General features: G+C 35.4%; 1 protein-coding gene across 6 annotated transcripts in view; it reads left to right on the top strand.

The window, feature by feature from the left end:
• LOC106090588 (protein split ends) overlaps positions 1-20,259 on the top strand; it is a 327,322-nt gene that overhangs the window by 167,146 nt on the left and 139,917 nt on the right. Inside the window, exon 2 of one of the 6 annotated variants that reach the window (XM_059365850.1) lies at positions 18,411-18,451. The exons of the other annotated variants lie outside the window; for them this stretch is intronic. The gene's annotated coding sequence lies outside the window, so the exon portion shown is untranslated. The remainder of the gene's footprint in view (positions 1-18,410; positions 18,452-20,259) is intronic. 6 annotated transcript variants of the gene reach the window in all.

Raw genomic sequence — 20,259 nt, 5'->3', positions numbered from 1 at the left:
AATCATACTGAACTCTTAACTCCCTTTTAAAATGTGGTCGACAAAATACTGGACAAGAGAAACAAAATGTCAACTGCAATAATGTATTAATGTATAATCGTAGAAAAGTATTCGGATATTTGTCTTAACTGTTATAAAATGATTTTAATGATGCTAGGACTATGAAAAAAAATGTAAAACATTTTAGATAGACCGAAGGTTTTAGAAAAATATCAATACCAACCACACATTTAAGTCAACCAGCAAATATTTCTCTTTCTAAAGGTGGAAAATTTAAAAAAAAATATTTACGTATGACCGTATAACAGTTTTCTTATAATTGCGTTAACTGTTATACAATGATTCGGAGTTTTTAAAATGTGGAAAAATGTAAATATATTTACTAATGTATTTTAGTATAACATTTTTCTGAATGCAAACTGTTGCATTATAACTGGGAACTTCAAACAGTGGATCTTATTCACAATACAGATTAAAGAAAATAAATTAAAGTACAATTACTCGGAATTCTAGTATCTATCTTCACTTTTTTCCAAAAATTGGAAAAATGTAAATATGTCCACTAGCCGAGTTAGTAGCGTGTTCGGATAACCAGTACGGGAGTCGTGGGTTCGAATGCCACTCGAGGTCTGGTCTGTCTCCAATTAATTCGGTTAAATGTTATAAAATGACTCAAAACTTTTAAATCTATCTTCAACCCCCCTCTCAAAAAGAGGAAAAATGAACAAATTTATTTTTATCTATGGAAGTATAACAGTATACAAGTTTTGGAACAACTGCTTTAACATTACTCGGAACCCTTAAAACCATTTCCGACTCTTTTAACACATGGGCTTAGTTCTTATCAATCTAAATTATTCCAAATCATGGCTTAGAAAATAAATATTAGTTATGTAGCATAGAAACTCTTCACATCCAAATTTGGATATTTGGGATATCTTAACACAAAAAGTGTTGTGTAAGCGGAAATAAATATAAATCTGTGAGATAAACCAGAGGATGTACATAAATAAGAAAACCAACTGCACTGACAAAATTTGAAGAAAACATCTAGAAATATATATTTATGAAGGGTCGTATAACAGTTTTTGGAAAACTAGGTAAACTGTTGTAAAGTCACTCAGAACTCGGGAATCGATCTTCACTCCCTCCCATAAAAGAGGAAAAGGTACAAAATAATTTTTATGTATGTGAGTATAAAAATGTATTCCATACCAAAACATAAAAAATTAAATCTTGAGTATGTAGCATAGAAACTTTTCACATCCTTCTTGGGATACTGTGCTGGATTAGTAAATTTTAGATGAGTATCTTAATGTATGCCTGTATAACAATATTCGAATAATTGAGTTAACTGTTATAAAATGCCTCAGAACTCTTGAATCTATCTTCACTCCTTGAAAAAAGAGAAAAAGTATTCATTTTTGCGTATAAGTTAGAGTATAACAGTTTTCAAATTTACGTATAACAGTTTTCGGAAATTGAGTTAACTGTTATAAAATTGCAAAATGAACTCTGAAATCTCAAACGATTAAATCATGCGCTTGATATTTTGTCCAGATATGGACCTGCTTTTTATAGCCGAGTATTTTCTATCCGATTTAGCGGCAATTTGAAACAGTGAGTTGCATTAAGACTCCCTACATCCGACCCAAAAATATGGTGTAGATCGGACTAAATTTAGATATTGCTGTCACAACTACTGATTTAAGGTTTTAAGCCCAAAAAGTCGCATTTTGTATTTGATTTCGCTGAAATTTGAAACTGGAAGTTGTTTTAAGCCTCCCGTCATCCGAACTAAATATTGTCCAGATCGAATCACATTTAGTTAAAGCTGCCGTGAAGAGTAATCTTCCAATTCAGGGTCTTAGCCCATTAAAAGCGGATTTATCGCTGTCTAAGATTTCATGGGACCTGATCCAAATATGATCCAGACCAGCCCTGTTTGCATGTTTACGAGTATTGGTTTGATTGCAAATGGAATGTGTGAGATTTTGGCAAATGTTTGTTGGCCTGGCGACAACTAAGGCGGGCTACGGCTTCACATTATGTTGACAATGTTGTGGGTTTCTTTATACTATTTTAATATCATCACAAAAGCTGCTGATTTGAACTAAAGAAAAAAGTTTCAAAAATATTCAAGCATACTTAGAAGCGAACAATGCACTAATACATAGACCTGTAGTATGTCCATATGTATATGACAAAAGAATAAAACCATAAAGTAAAAATGTGTTTATGTGTGTAGGTGTATGGTGGCTGTCTTTTCTCTCCATTGTCGCTGCTGCTCTAATGCCGTCAGACCACATGTGTGAGGCATGTCGCGTAGAAAGAAGCCTTGTCACAAAGACGTTTTGAAGAAGCAGCAGAAAAAAAACACCAAAACCCAAGTATTAACCATAACCATAACATGAAAATGTCGTCAACAACCACAACTATAGCAGCAACCAAACTGACACGTAACATACCCACTGATATATTATATATAGTATGTGTATATATGTATATGTGTGTATGCTCTTCTACTACACTGAAAGAAATTTTTGTCAACACAAGACAAGAATAACAACTATGAGCAGCGCGCCAATTCGCATAAGACCGGTTTAAAATACTAAAAAGATACCCGATACCATAAAACAACAATAGAGTCGTCTCGCCTCGTTCCCCTCCCTATTCATCATCTCCTTCAAGCAGGCTAGGCATTAAAAACAAACAACCAGCCGCCAACAAACCATAAATGCCCGGTAACCAAGTATCTAATTTCTCCCACCCTGATGTGAAGTGATGAGTGCGTGTGTGTGTGTGTGGCTGAGTTTTAGCTAAGCTATGGTGTATGCCTTTGTATTTGTGACAATATCGTATTAATATGTAAGACGAAGTGTACTAACAAAAAATACAAAATAGTCACAAAAATGCAAAAATTCAATATTTCCTGTTTTCGTCATATTTTCAATTGGTTTTATTTTTAATGTTTGCAAAAATGTGAGAAAATTCAACAAAAATACAAATTGAGAAATGAAATAAAACTTTGAAAACGTGCATAGATACAAAATGCAGTGGCACTTCAGACAATCGAATAAAATTTGGTTTGAAATTCAATGGTCTAGTACCAGCTGGTACGAAGACCACTTCATGGTAGGATATTTAGTATACAAAAAGGTGGCAATGAAAGCTTCATTAACTGCTCCTATCATTAACTTTACCATATGTTTGTCCATATGTTATTAACCCCCATAAACTTCAATTCATGCCTTCTGGCCCTATTCGGATCCTTGTTTTGTTTGATTCTGAAAAAAATCTACGTCGTTTTTGGTGGGAAAATAAATTATTATCAGCTTATGGTTCACAATATGTTCCCTTATCACAAGTCACTGGAGGTGAGTGACTAAACGGCGAAAAAAATAACCAAATAACACGTCATACATTAAAACACCAATCAATACCCATAAGGTATTGATGGTGGAAAATATTAAAAATGTTCCCTGCATACATATTTCCAATAAATCATCATTTTTGTTATTGTTTTTTTTATAAAAATAAACAAGACGTAGTTAAAGCAAATTAAATAACACGCAACACATAATGTACCCCAACAGAATCACAAAAAAACACCTATGTATTGGGTTGCCCAAAAAGTAATTGCGGATTTTTCATATAGTCGACGTTGACAAATTTTTTCACAGCTTGTGACTCTGTAATTGCATTCTTTCTTCTGTCAGTTATCAGCTGTTAATTTTAGCTTGCTTTAGAAAAAAAGTGTAAAAAAAAGTATATTTGATTAAAGCTCATTCTAAGTTTTATTAAAAATGCATTTACTTTCTTTTAAAAAATCCGCAATTACTTTTTGGGCAACCCAATAGATTTTTCTGGTTTTTTGTTTCAGGTGAGGGAGGTATATTGGAGGACGCAACTCAAAAAAAAAAAAACAAAATGTATGTCATTTTGATAAGAAGAACTCCACTCTCCCCAAACTACACGGCCTATAATGCTAGCCCAACATGAAATTATTTTCTCCTCTGATTAGGTCATAGAAGAGTCCACAGTTCTTTTTTGTTCTGTATCTAACTGCGTACATACAAGGTGGCATTTATGCCTAATCTAAATAAAAAACGCATTAAATAAAAAATGAGAACTCTCATACGTAAGGCATAATTTGAAATTAGATATCCACACCACCAACCACCCTCCAAATGGCCCCAAGGACATGGGAATTGTTAAGGTAGACTTCAATGACATATTACAGGTTTAAAATGATTACATGAACAAAGAACGCATCATTCTTTTCATGTTAAAAATATTGGGTTGCCAAAAAAGTAATTGCGGATTTTTTAACAGAAAGTAAATGCATTTTTGATAAAACTTAGAATGAACTTTAATCAAATATACTTTTTTACACTTTTTTTCTAAAGCAAGCTAAAAGTAACAGCTGATAACTGACAGATGAAAGAATGCAATTACAGAGTCACAAGCTGTGAAAAAATTTGTCAACGCCGACTATATGAAAAATCCGCAATTACTTTTTGGGCAACCCAATAGTATGAACCAGTCAAAACGAGCTAAATTTGCCCGGGTCGAATCTTGGATAACCACAGAGTTTGTGTTTCAATTAATTTGTAACATTCAAATCAGGAGTAGATGGCAGCTTCTATAGTCTCAAGAAAAAGAAATGAAGTAACCTCGAAAAAGAAAATCTAATTTAGGATTTCCATGCTACTTACAAAATCTTTAATTGTTTTCCATGACACTCCCCCAAATTGGTGCCGATATCTGTTAGAAGCGAAAGCCGGGCAATGACAAAGGAAATGCTCCAACGACTCATCATCTTCCTCGCATGCCCTGCGCATGCTATCACTTGCCGCACCGATTTTACAAAAGTGAGCTCGTAGTCCTATGTGTTCCCTTATGATACCAATAGCTATACTGACATCCTTCCTACTTCCTATCAGTAACGGTAATGCAAATTTTGCCCATGTACATTCCACTAAGGAACAGGGGCAAACTTCTCATCACATATCAATGAATGCAGTCCGATTCAAGTTTAATCTCGATGATAAGGGGCCTTCTTTTTATAGCCAAGTCCGAACAGCGTGCCGCAGTGCGAAACCTCTTTGGAGAGAAGTTTAAAATGGCATAGTACCTCACAAATGTTGCCAGCATTAGGAGGGGAAAATCACCACTGACAAATTTTTCTGATGATCTCGCCGGGATTCGAACCCAGGCGTTCAGCGTCATAGGCAGACATGTTAACCTCTGTGCTACGGTGGCCTCCTTTCAGTAATAGCCTCGTTTTCTCACGATCTGGATCCCCCCATAGGATTTTCTCCGTCCTACCAACCATTTCGCTGTTCCACAGGGTTGCATGCGCATTCGTCGCCTACGCCCTTAACTCGGACTGCGACGACTTGAAAGGCTTCGGGTTAACCAAGTTTGTTGACGGCTGTGCTCTGGCCTTCCCCGCCGAATCGTCTGCTCTTTCATTCCCCCTTACTCCGTTATGGCCCGGCACCCAAACCATGCGGATTTCCCAGATCCTCAGAGAAGGCGTTAATCTCCTTCCTATACTGCAAGACTGTTCGTGACCTGGTTGTTATTGCCCTTACTGTTCGTCAAGATTTTCACACTCGATGTCCTCGCGTTAGCACCACACCACCTCACACATTCCGTGTTCGCCCGAGTCTCCGCCTGTAGGACCGTTTTTGTCAGGCAGTCTAAAACATATCTCAGTCCCTGGGTTCTCAATGTAGACCCCTAGCTCCACAATCTCCTCTAGCTTTGATCCATCCGTGTAATATCATCTTCCAGATTGCAATACTAGGGTTCCGTCAATTCAATACTGTCCCGCTGGCAGCAGTGCCTCGCACTCTACCTCAAGGTTCATCTCAGGTATCCGATCGGATACCTCTTACCTTTCTTCCAGGCTTCCTATTGTCACCTCGATTATACCCCGATGGTATAATCGAGGCGGACTTTTGACTGACCCATGATATCAATATCGTCGCCATAGGCGAGTAACTTGCGTTTTCTTGTGAGTAGTGTGTCATGTCTATTCACAACTGCATCTCATATAATTTTATCCAGCAGAATATTTAAAAGAGATCACACGATAAGCTATCTCCTAGTCAGAAACCTCATTTGGTATTGAACGTTTCCGAGAGATTCTTTCCTATTCTTACTGAAGAACGTGTATCAGCATGTGTTATCCTGCAGAGTCTTCTTAGTTTTACAGGGATATGAAAATCAGATATGGCTCGAAATACCTTTGAATGTAAAGGAGTATCGAAGGCGGCTTTGTAGTCAATAAAGAGATGGTAGGTGTTGATTTGTCCTTTTCGGGTCTTTTCCAGGATTTGGCGCAGTGTGAATATCTGGTCCAGGGTGAATTTACCAGGTCTAAAGCCGCATTGATAGGGCCCAATTATTGGGTTGCCCAAAAAGTAATTGCGGATTTTTCATATAGTCGGCGTTGACAAATTTTTTCACAGCTTGTGACTCTGTAATTGCATTCTTTCTTCTGTCAGTTATCAGCTGTTACTTTTAGCTTGCTTTAGAAAAAAAGTGTAAAAAAAAGTATATTTGATTAAAGTTCATTCTAAGTTTTATTACAAATGCATTTACTTTCTTTTAAAAAATCCGCAATTACTTTTTGGGCAACCCAATATATTATTGGCTGTAGGTTTTAATCTTTCACACAGTACGCTCGAGAGTATATTGTATGCGATGGGGAATATAATTATTCCACTATAGTTGGCTCAATACGTCTTGTCTACTTTCTTGTGTACAGAGCAGAGCATGCTAAGATTCGAATCAGGGGGAAAGCGTTCTACTAGCCAGATCGTCCACATTAGCTGTCGCATACGCCCTATCAGCGTGTCACCTCCGGTCTTGAATAGTTCAGCGGGCAACCCATCGGCTCCTGCTGCCTTGTTGTTCTTCAGTCGGATCACTGCAACTTGGACCTCATTCTAGCCTGCAGCTAAACATTCGATACCGTAATCAGGGATTAATTCTGCGGTATCCTCTTCGCCGCCATCGTCGAACACTAGCAGCTGGGAAAAATTTTCTTTTCCATAGCCCAAGCACATGATCAGTTACCAGATTTCCTTCTTTGTCTCTGCAGCAGAATGTGCCTGCAACCAAACCATCGAGTTTATGATTGGTTCTATGTTAAAATTTTCGAACTTCATTCTGACTACTGTACATCTGAACACGTATTTCTCTCTTTCTGCGGAATAGATGTTTCTTCTCTCTCCTTTTCTCCCAATACCTTTCTTTAATCTTGCTCGTTGCTACTGATTGCAGCCTTATTGGAATGGTTCTAAACTCTGTTGGAATACTTTCGTTTCGGATTTCTGCCTTCGATTATGAAAGTCAGCGAAAGAAAGGAATAGGTTTTCTCCTTTTGTTTGGCATGATTACCTTAAACACCAATACATCAAGAGTTGTTAAACGATCGTTTTTGTTCTGCAATTTGGTTTTATTGAACTCCCACTCACAATGGAAATCCTGCTTTAGTGGTGCTTTAACTATTGATGCAGTTATAATGCGTGTTGATATCCAGCTAGCTTAACATTCCGCTTGAGGTTATCACAAAGTTGATTTGGTTATTTCCCCTATTCTCATAACTATTATACCAGCAAGGCTACAAACCAAAGTAATACAACACTTCGAAAACAAACTGTGGAATGGAACTGTTTGCCTTTCCATTCCACTTTTATAATTGCAAAGATAACATTTTTGCTTATCTGTAGACAAAAATGCTTTTTAAGATAAGATAATAAAATTTAGCTGAGAACAAAAAAAAAATTTACATTATATACGCATTACAAAAATATCAACTGGCAAAATACAGAAAAAGGTTCGGCCGATAACATGGGATTATCTATAATAAATTTTGTTTGACTGCCGACTCGTTTTTCGCTCTTTTTTATTTGATCATCATTAGCATTGAAAGCATATAATACTTATTTGTAAGCTATATAAAGCATGCAAATATATAAACAGTTGGTTCTTGTGGGAGGGAATGACGTAAACGTTCATTAAAGTAATTGAGTCAACGAAACGAAAATGATAGCAAAGCGATAAAAATCCTTTAGTCATAACAGATTTTACTTCATTTGCAAATGTTTGGTATGGAAAAATGAAAGGAAATAATTCGAAAAAGATATGGTATCACCTTAAAAAATTTGTTCACTAAAAAACAAAACAAAAGTAATAAAAAATAAACCATATGAAGTATAATATTATCATAAGTTCAGTAAATAACAACCTCAATACTAGTAAAAGTGAACTAAATTGGAGTAAATTTTACTTCGCTTAAGAATTTTGTACTGATTTAAGTGTAACGAGTTTTCAATACTAAAGCATTAGATTTATTTGGTTCTTGCTCTGCTTTGAAAAAAAAATGTTCACTAAAAACAAATCAAACTAAAATTATTGGAAAAAAAACAATATGAAAAATTTTTGCCCATAATATCATAAACCCAATACCAATCTCAATGCTAGTAAAAGTAAACTAAGTTAGAGTAAATTAAAAAAAAAAAACAATATGAAGTCTTTTGTCCATAATATCATAAACTCAATAACAAGCGCAATACTAGTAAAATAGAACAATATTGGAGTAAATTTTACTTCGCTGAAGATTTTTTTTACTGATTTTAAGTGTAACAAATCAAACTTAAAGAGATATTACAAAACAATATGAAGTTTTTTTCCATAATATCTTAAACTCAATAACAACCGCAATACTAGTAAAAAAGAACTATAATGGAGTAAATTTTACTTCCTATAAAAAAATTTTTACTGATTTTAAATGTAAAAAGTTTTCCATAGTAAAAAATTTGATTTATTCGGTTCTTGCTCAAATTGTGCTACGAAACGTACTTTACTTTTATTGGCTTTGACAGAACATTTGTCCCATTAGCCGAACTAAGAATAGCTTTCTATGCGCATCGATGTTCTGCGCTCCTTCTTAAAACTCTGACACCAAGTTTTGATCTTGCCATAGCGCTTTTGGTCCTTCCGTTTTTGCGTTTAGCACAGTGATCGCTTTCAAAAGACTTTTTCGCTGTATTTTGCTACGAAACTAACATGCCAAAATTGGGAAATTTTTTAATTTTGGAAGCCCTTTGAAGATTACCTGTAACATGAATATCTTAAAACTAAATTAATTTCTTCTTTAACCATTTTCTCCTTTCGTTTCATTCTTTTTAGCCATTATAAGCAACCACACTTTATTTCTGTTTCATTTCGTTATTGTTGTCATGTATAAAAGAAGTCCAAACTTACTGCGACATTGAAATCTTAACTTGGCTGCTTAAATGATTATTAAGCCAAAACAGACGTGGATATAAAAATAGTTTGACTTTTATTCAAATTATAATAGCAAATAATAGCAAATTTATTCATTGGTTAAAAAAAGATTCTTAATATACTGATAAGTTAATTATATTTTTTTTTGCATAAATTTTGTATTCCGTTTCCTTTATAACAAACAGAAGTATGATATGCGTCAAGTAGTTTGAAATGTTCGTGCTATCATTACAGACTTCAATCAAAACCATTGAACAAGAACATACTTCAACTTACTTGTCCTTTTCTTTAAGCATGTTGGTCTAAAGCCATTCTAGCATTGCTAATTATGTGCATTTATTTTCGAAACGCGTAATCGTTTTGTACTATTCGTTTTGCTGCTGTTTAGCTTCCTTAACAAAAATTGTTCTCTTATGTCCGGTGAATGGCACTTTGTAGAAAAAAAAGTGACTAAATGCAATTCAAGCATTAATAAAACCAATAATCCCAAAGCCGAGCTGAATTGCTCAAAACCTTATTCAGCCAAAATGAATTCAAGTTTCCCTTTCTGCGGGAAACTTAATTCAGCTGGGAAAACCTTATGCAGCCAGGCTGAATTGAAGTTATCCCATGGAAAACCTTATGCAGCCAGGCTGAATTGAAGTTTTCCCATGGAAAACCTTATTTAGCCAGGCTGAATTGAAGTTTTCCTATGGAAAACCCTATTCAGCCAGGCTAAATGGAGGTTTTCCTATGGAAAATCCTATTCAGCCAGGCTGAATTGAAGTTTTCCTATGGAAAACCTTATTCAGCCAGGCTGAATTGAAGTTTTCCTATGGAAAACCCTATTCAACCAGGCTGAATTGAAGTTTTCCTATGGAAAACCCCATTCAGCCAGGCTGAATTGAAGTTTTCCTATGGAAAACCCCATTCAGCCAGGCTGAATTGAAGTTTTCCTATGGAAAACCCTATTCAGCCAGGCTGAATTGAAGTTTTCCTATGGAAAACCCCATTCAGCCAGGCTGAATTGAAGTTTTCCTATGGAAAACCCTATTCAGCCAGGCTGAATTGAAATTTTCCTATGGAAAACCCTATTCAGCCAGGCTGAATTGAAGTTTTCCTATGGAAAATCCTATTCAGCCAGGCTGAATTGAAGTTTTCCTATGGAGAACCCTATTCAGCCAGGCTGATTTCAAGTTTTCCTATGGAAAACCCTATTCAGCCAGGCTGAATTGAAGTTTTCCTATGGAAAACCTTATTCAGCCAGGCTGAATTGAAGTTTTCCTATGGAAAACCTTATTCAGCCAGGCTGAATTGAAGTTTTCCTATGGAAAACCTTATTCAGCCAGGCTGAATTGAAGTTTTCCTATGGAAAACCTTATTCAGCCAGGCTGAATTGAAGTTTTCCTATGGAAAACCTTATTCAGCCAGGCTGAATTGAAGTTTTCCTATGGAAAACCTTATTCAGCCAGGCTGAATTGAAGTTTTCCTATGGAAAACCTTATTCAGCCAGGCTGAATTGAAGTTTTCCTATGGAAAAACTTAGTCAATTTTCTTATTTTCAATTTTCATTACTACCCAAACTTATTGACGTCACAAAATTGATTGATCTAGGCTATAATTACGATAAGATGTGAAACCGCATTTCAGTGAAAATCAGACAACAGATTCACATCAATACCATTTGTTGTTGCAATGGACAAACAAAGTTTCAAATTACAAAAAGATTTACGAAATACTCTATAGAAGTGCAATCGAATACTCTCTTCCGCTTGATGAATACAACAATAGTTTCCAAATGATAGGAAGATTTGGTAATGGGTAATTATTGAGTAATTAAAGCCATTAAAATGTTCAATAAGTGGGAATTATACAATTACCAGATAAGCCAAGTTAAGCATTATGTGATGAGTCCCAAATTAGCGAAAATTTATATATTTCGAAATCAGCTTGAGTAGTGAGAAGTTTGCCACTGTGCCTTAATGGAATGTTCATGGGTACATTTTGCAATTGTTGCTAATTAACAAAATTTGTAATACCATTGTATTAGTGCGAATCCTTTGTCAAATTGACTTGAGTATTTGTTTATAATAACAGTCCATTTCATTAACAGTCTATCATATCCGAAAATCATAAAACAAGAGTTTAAAATAATAGCACAAACGATACCATTCATGGTTTTGTGAAGGGGTTCTTTTTGCTTTGTAGCGGCTTGGTGGCTGTATAAACGGTTCGTTAAGAGTAGAAGGCAATGTAAGAAAAAAATCATAAGAAAGCTAAAATGTATGAATATGGGAACATGGGACCAGAGAATACTTATTTTGCAACAATAAAAAAAAGATTGATTTTTCAGAAAAAAAAAAAAAAAACGTGGGGAGATATCTCCCGAAGGGAAACGGCAAAGATTTAATCATTGCAAGAAAATAATGTTAGGGTCCAGTTCATATGTTCTACAGTCTGTTAATGCAAAGCCCCAGGAAATACTGTATATTTTGTATTTTTCACTCAAACAATAAACAGACAAAAACTCATTAAAATTTTTGTATTCGCAAAGATGAAAGCGAAACAAAACAACATACAAAATAAAATGAAAAAAAAAATCTGTAGTTGGTATATATTATTCTTTTTAAGGAAATAAAATCTTCCTTGCATGGATCTCATAGAGCATATAAATCGAAAATGAAAATATGAATCATTTTATCTTGAGCAAAAAAACACGTGGAAACGAGTATGTAAAAAGAAACAGTTTAAAAGGCTTAATTATTAAGATTAAAATGTGCGAAGCAGAGTGAGACAACATAATGAGAACATGCCCCACGTTGGGCGCCAGTTTGTTAAATGACTTTTAAAGCCTATATTTGTAACTACTTCAATATGTCAACATTTCGTGTTATGCACTTTACAGCAAAAGGCAATAAATAACAGGAAAAACTAGCTTAAATTGGTACGGAATCTATTTTTTTCTGACCAAAAAGTTCCTTTTTTTTGGTTGCATTAACTTGTGTTAGTATGAAAGTTGATTTCTTATTTGTCCTTTTCTCTTCTTCGCAATCATGTTCTTCTCATTCAAAAACTAACGCACGTTCTTTAAATCCAGGTGACATATTATGGAAGAACAAGTAGAAAGACGATAAGTTCGGCCGGGCCGAATTTTGGGTACCCACCACCTCGGGTATAAATGTAAACCACCTTTCATGAAAATCTGGGGAAAATTGCATACCTTATGTCCCATAGCAGTTATGTCGAAATATGTTCCGATTTGGGCCAAATACTAATAAGTACAAGTCATTGTTCAATTGTGTATAACAAAATATTGGTCTTTTTAGTAGCTATATCTAAAACTAAACCAATCTAAACCATATACAACACGGATGTAGGAAAACCTGACATAAGTCACTGTGCCAAACTTCAGTGACATCGGATTATAAATGCGCCTTTTATGGGGCCAAGACTTTAAATCGAGATATCGGTCTATATGGCAGCTGTATCCAAATCTGAACCGATTTGGCCCAAGTTGCAGAAACATGTCAAAGAGCCTAACACAACTCACTGTCCCAAATCGGACAATAAATGCGCCTTTTATGGGACCAAAAGCTTAAATCGAGAAATCGGCCTACAAGGCAGCTGTATTCAAATCTAAACCTAACTGAGCCCAATTGAAGACGAATATCGAAGGGTTTAACATAACTCATTGTCCCAAATTTCGGCGACATCGAACAATAAATGCGCTTTTTATGAGCACAAAACCTTAAATCGAGAGATCGGTCTATATGACAGCTATATCCAAATCTAAACCGATCTGTGCCATATTGCAGAAATATATCGAAGGGCTTAACTTAACTCACTGTCCCAAATTTCAGCAAAATCTGGTAATAAATGTGGCTTTTATGGGCCCAAAACCTTAAATCGAGAGATCGGTTTATATGACAGCTTTATCCCAATCTAAACCGATCTGTGCCATATTGCAGAAATATGTCGAGGGGCTTAACTTAACTCACCGTCTCAAATTTTAGCGACATCCGACAATAAATGCTCCTTTTATGGCCCCAAAACCTAAAACCGAGAGATCGGTCTATATGGCAGCTATATCCAAATCTTTACTGATCTTTGCCATATTGTAGAAGTATATCAAGGGGCCAAACATAACTCACTGTCCCAAATTTCAGCAAAATCGGATAATAAGTGTGGCTTTTATGGGCCTAAGACACTAAATCGGCGGATCGGTCTATATAGCAGCTATATCCAAATCTGAACCGATCAGGGCCAAATTGAAAAAAAATTGTGGAATGGCCTAAGACAACTCTCTGTCCCAAATTTCAGCAAAATCGGGTAATAAATGTGGCTTTTAGGGGCCTATGACCCTAAATCGGAGAATCGGTCTATATGGCAGCTATATCCCAATCTAAACCGATCTGTGCCATATTGCAGAAATATGTCGAGGGGCTTAACTTAACTCACTGTCCCAAATTTCGGCGACATCCGACAATAAATGCTACTTTTATGGCCCCAAAACCTAAAACCGAGAGATCGGTCTATATGGCAGCTATATCCAAATCTTTACTGATCTTTGCCATATTGCAGAAGTATATCAAGGGGCCAAACATAACTCACTGTCCCAAATTTCAGCAAAATCGGATAATAAGTGTGGCTTTTATGGGCCTAAGACACTAAATCGGCGGATCGCTCTATATAGCAGCTATATCCAAATCGGAACCGATCAGGGCCAAATTTAAAAAAAAATTGTGGAATGGCCTAAGACAACTCTCTGTCCCAAATTTCAGCAAAATCGGGTAATAAATGTGGCTTTTAGGGGCCTATGACCCTAAATCGGAGAATCGGTCTATATGGCAGCTATATCCAAATCTGGGCCAAATTGACGAAGGATGTCGAAGGGCCTAATACAACTCACTGGCCTAATTTTCAGCAAAATTTGGTAATAAATGTGGCTTTTATGGGCCTGAAACCCTAAATCGAACTCACTGCCTCAAATTTCAACAAAATCGGATAATAAATGGGCCTAAGACCCTAAATCGGCCGATCGGTCTATATGGGGTCTATATCAAGATATAGTCCAATATAGCCCATCTTCGAACTTAAACTGCTTACGGACAAAAAAAAAGAATCTGTGCAAAGTTTCAGCTCAATATCTCTATTTTTAAAGACTGTAGCGTGATTTCAACAGACAGACGGACGGACATGTCTAGATCGTCTTAGATTTATACGCTGATCAAGAATATATATACTTTATAGGGTCGAAAATGGATATTTCGATGTGTTGCAAATGGAATGACAAAATGAATATACCCCCATCCTTCGGTGGTGGGTATAAAAATACTACATTACTAATCAAATGTTCCGTTCTGTAGTTTACTCCCCGTTGTCTTGTATTCTTAATTATGCCTCGTTCTTCTTACTCAGAATTTATAAAAAAAACCTTCATACTCCTCAAATTTAAAGAAGTTGAAAAACATCGTTTTTTAGTGTCAGAGTAAGGGTAGGCAGCAAACCGCCAATGGAAGATAATCTTGCCAAGTATTCATTTAATTCGCCTTCCAATTTTTCCAGCAAATGCCATGTCAAAGATGCGCTTAATCCCCCTCTGAGCTGGAACAACGGAATTTTCAAATTCTTTGTAGGGAGTTAAGTTCAGCATACAGCATGTATTGTTTTTCGAAGGAGAAGTGTGTTTTTTCCTTCACCAATATCTTTTAAGTTGAAACCATAGCAACAACAACCGAGTGGGAAGAATAATATTAAAAAGAAACACTTAAGGGAGAAAAAAAGAAAAGAAAATCTATAAAAACAAAAATAAAATAAATAACTATGAAGAGTGTTTGGAGGTGGATAAGTATGTATGAATCTGAAGCGCGTGAATGTTGTAGTTAATGTTAACCTTGAATTTAAGGAGGATTTTTTATAAGGGGAATTCTGTATAAGAAAGAAAAACAACTACAAATGAATACACAAACATATGTATCTTTAGTATATGCCTTATAAGGGATCCAAGGTATCAATGGTATATGGGAGTATATGCAAATCCTTAACATTGAATTTTGAATTGTATATACAATTTAAAAAGTATAACCAAGATAAGGGATTTGTTTGAGATACTAGAGTAAAAGCGTGTTCACTCTTTAGGGAAGAACAGTTGCGGAAGATCATTCCTTTCCAATTATTTTGGAATGATAATGTGTAAGAGCTGTCAAATGTGACACCAAGTATTTTGGGACACTTGATGGTCGGCCCTTAGATATTCTTTTTTAATTTGGTTCAGATCGGTCCATATTTATATATAGCTGCCATATAGACCGATCCGCTAAGGGTCTTAAGCCCATAAAAGCCACATTTATTATCCGCTTTGCTGAAATTTGGGACAGTAAGTTAAGTTAAGGCCTTCGACATTCTATTTCAATTCGGCTCACATCGGTCCAGATTTGGATATAGCTACCATATAGACCGATCTCTCGATTTAAGGTTTTGGGCCCAAATAAGGCGCATTTATTGTCCGATGTCGCCGAAATTTGCAACAGTGAGTTGTGTTTTGACATTTTTCTGCCACTTGACCCAAATCGGTCCATATTTGGATATAGCTGCCCTATAGACCGATATTTCGATTTTAAGTCTTGGCCCCATAAACGGTGCATTGATAATCCGTTTTCTCTGAATTCAGATCGGTTTATTTTTATACCCTACACCACTACTGTGGTACAGGGTATTATAGATTTATGCATTTGTTTGCAACGCTAAGAAGGAGAAGAGCTAGACCCATCGATAAGTATACAGATCGGCTTAGAATCACTTTCTGATTCGATTTAACTATGTCCGTCTGTCTGTCTGTCCAGGTATTCTTGTAATCAAGGTACAGGTCGCATTTGTTGTCTGATTTTCACAAAATTTTGCATAAGTGTCTTTTTTGGTCCAAGAAAAAATCGGTCCAGATTTAGATACAGCTTCCATATATATCTTTCATCCGATGTGCCCTTTTAAAGCTATAGAAGCCACAATTTTGGTCCGATTCTTACAAAATTTGGCACGAAGTGTTTTTTTTTTAACGACCCAAAATGCTTGCAAAATTTTATTGACATTAGTCCAGCTTTAGATATAGTTCCCTTATATATATCTTTCATCCGATATGCCCTTTTAAAGCTGTAGGAGCCACAATTTTGGTACAATCTCTACAACATTGAGCACGAAGTGTTTTTTTGTGAGGTCCCAATAAGTGTGCAAAATTTCTTTAAATCGGTTCAGATTTAGATATGGCTCCCGTTTATATAACTTTCGTCCGATTTGATCTATTAAGGCTGTAGAAGGTACAATTTAGATCCGATCTTTACAAAATTTTGACACAAAGTGCTTTTTGTGACGTCCCAATATGTGTGCAAAATTTCATTATAATTGGATCGGATTTATATTCGATATGGTCTTTTAAAGCTGTAGCAGGCACAATTTTGATCCGATCTTTACAAAATTTGGCATGGAGCGTTTTATTCAACATCCTCATATGTGTGCAAAGTTCCATAAAAATCGGTCCAGATTTAGATACAGCTCCTAGGCTGTAGAGGCCACAATTTTGATCCGATCTCTACAAAATTTGGCATGGAGCGTTTTATTCAACGTCCTCATATGTCCGCAAAGTTCCATAAAAATCGGTAGAGATTTAGATATAGATGCTATATATATTTTTCATCCGATATGGCCTTTTAAGGCTGTAGAAGCCACAATTTTGGTCCGATCTTTACAATATTTGGCATGGACCGTTTAATTCAACATCCTCATATGTGTGTCCGATCTCTATAAAATTTTTCATAAGATGGTTTAATTGACATCTCAATGCAAATTGCAAATTTTGCCCATGAACATTCCATTAAGGAACAGGGGCAAACTTCTCAGCAATGAGTGCAGTCCGATTCAAGTTTTAAGCTCAATGATGAGAGGCCTCCTTTTTATAGCCGAGCCTTAACGGCGTGCCGCAGTGCGACACCTCTTTGGAGAGAAGTTTTACATGGCATAGTACCTCACAAATTTTGCCAGCATTGGGAGGGGAAAACCACCGCTAAAAATTTTTCCTGATGGTCTCGCCAGGATTCGAACCCAGGCGTTCAGCGTCATAGGCGGACATGCTGACCTCTGCGCTACGGTGGCCTACAGTTTCTTGAAATCTCCATACGTGTGCAAATTTTCATCAAAATCGTTTTAGATAAAGCTCCCCTATATATCTTTTATGCGTTTCGACTTTTAAGGCTATTGAAGCCACAATTTTCGTACCATCGTAAGAAAATGGTATAAGGTTCTATTCGGTATTTCAATAGGTATGCAAAATTAACGTCTGACTAAATTTTAATATAAGTGTTATCTTTTAAAGTCGGTCAAATTGGAACATTTTTCGATATAGCTGCTATGGGGCATAAGGCCGCATAAAGCCGCTACCAAAAAAAAATGTAATAACTTTTTTTCTATTTAATAATAATAATTTAATAATTAATTTAATTAATTAATTAATTAATTTAATTAATAATAATTTAATAATTAATTTAATAATTTAATTTAACATGAATAAAAGAAAAATGTATTCCATACACCGAAAAAAAAATGTAGCAATATTCATCATTGTAGCAATATTCATCAGCCACCCTGTATGTATTGGGTTGCCCAAAAAGTAATTGCGGATTTTTTAAAAGAAAGTAAATGCATTTTTAATAAAACTTAGAATGAACTTTAATCAAATATACTTTTTTTACACTTTTTTCTAAAGCAAGCTAAAAGTAACAGCTGATAACTGACGGAAGAAAGAATGCAATTACAGAGTCACAAGCTGTGAAAAAATTTGTCAACGCCGACTATATGAAAAATCCGCAATTACTTTTTGGGCAACCCAATATATTTCACCGATTGACGAATGACGGTGGGTGGTTTACATGGGTATCCAAAGTTCGGCCCGGCTGAACTTTACGCCTTTTTACTTATTAATTAAGTGACAGTTTTATTAGTTGGAGATTAGGGATTGTAGAGTAGAAAAAAAAATATTCATGATTTATGTAATGCTCTATAAAATCCTTTTTTTCTCCTTTGACTTTATGATTTAGCATTTATATCTAATATATATTTGTCTTTTTCCATTGCAGGTAATAATCTTGTTCCAAAGTTTGTATGTACAGACATTAAGGTAAACTAAAATTTGTTTAAAATAAATACTTAATAGGTTTCTTAAATTGAGGGCATCATATAACTCTTCCATACAATTTTCAAGTAAAGATTTTCTTTGCTTCGTTATGACTCTAAAGATAGTCTATCGCAAAAAAAATCTCTCAAACAAACCAAAGCATAAAAAGTTTGAGCTTTTTTGAAATGCTTTTTTTTTTCTTTTTCTTTAAATGATTAACAACTTAAACTGCCTTCATGTGCTGCCTTTGAATGAATGCATCATACATACCTCTTCACTCTTTTAGTCTGCCAGCCTGTTTGTTGTGGGTTGTCTCTCGCCACTGATTCAATGACTACAGTTAATTTGCCTTAATTCATGTCGGTTATGCCTGAAATGATTAATTCCATATCAACAATGTTTTATTTGTCATGGCTTGCAGCAAAACAAGTGCAACGTTGTTTTTTCTCTGTTATTTTTTAATTTTAACGCCAGCAGTCGCATAACCACAGTTTTGTTGTTTCGCGCTTGTAGCAACTGCAACTGCAACTGCAACAGACAAAAAAGATGAAATGCATCAACAAAAATACATTGATGTCGCCAAACTTTTTTCTTCTTTTGTTGCATTACAATGGGGCAGAGAGTGCATAAAGATTTAATTAATATCATCATTGGCAACATTTTGTGCAACATTAAAATGACAAATAACACAGAAAGGCAATTATTCGAATTTTTGGATGGTCTGTAATAGAGGCTTTCACCACACCAACAATGTCATCATTTGCCATAATGGTATTGGATGGAGCTGGCAATGGACAATTTTCAATTTCCTGTGCTGTATTCATGCCGTTTGTAATAAAAATTTATGAAAATTTATTTTTAAATGAAACAACTCCAGAATTAATGGGACTGGTGGTAGAGATGGAATTGGAAAATTGTTATAGGATATTAAAAAGAAGCAACAAACCATTCAATATTCTTCCTCATTTGCTGAATTTCCCATAAAAGAAAATTTCCTTACAAAGGAAATTTTTGGATTAAAAATGGCGATAAAAGGAATTTACTATAAAATGGAATCTTTATACCCTATACCATCACTGTGGTAGAGGGTATTATATATTGGGTTGCCCAAAAAGTAATTGCGGATTTTTTTAAAAGAAAGTAAATGCATTTTTAATAAAACTTAGAATGAACTTTAATCATATATATTTTTTTTACACTTTTTTTCTAAAGCAAGCTAAAAGTAACAGCTGATAACTGACAGAAGAAAGAATGCAATTACAGAGTCACAAGCTGTGAAAAATTTGTCAACGCCGACTATATGAAAAATCCGCAATTACTTTTTGGGCAACCCAATAGTGTGTTAAATTTATTGGTAGCGGGATGCAATGATCGCGATTTGGCCCTTTGTCAGAGGGCTCATCAGATTGTTATGTCACCAAAAGATTACATGATTTAGGTATAAGCATGTAATCTTTTGGTGACATAGCAATCTGATGAGCCCTTTAGCAAAGGGTCATTGCAAATTAGTGGGCAGTGCAGTGGTAGAAGCTTGCCCTTTGAGTGAAACGTTGGGTCTTATTAGTCAATCCTTTCTTATGCGTAGTTAGAAACAAAATTAAAAACCAACAGCCAACACTGGCAATCTGGGTGCACTACCAACTCGGCTACCGAGGCGCCTTAAAGTAAAGTAATTGAATTAAAAATTTTACAAAATTTCCCATAAAAGTAAAATTTTTACAACATTTCTTATAAATAGGATTTTTTGGCCCAAGTTCCTATAAAAAGGCCAATTTGTACAAATTTCTCATTTAAAAGAATTTTTGAAAAAG

The sequence above is a fragment of the Stomoxys calcitrans genome, chromosome 3 (genome assembly GCF_963082655.1).
Source record: "Stomoxys calcitrans chromosome 3, idStoCalc2.1, whole genome shotgun sequence".
NCBI lineage: Eukaryota > Metazoa > Arthropoda > Insecta > Diptera > Muscidae > Stomoxys > Stomoxys calcitrans.
Note: the sequence above shows the minus strand (reverse complement) of the source record. Positions and strands in the feature narration are given on the sequence as shown.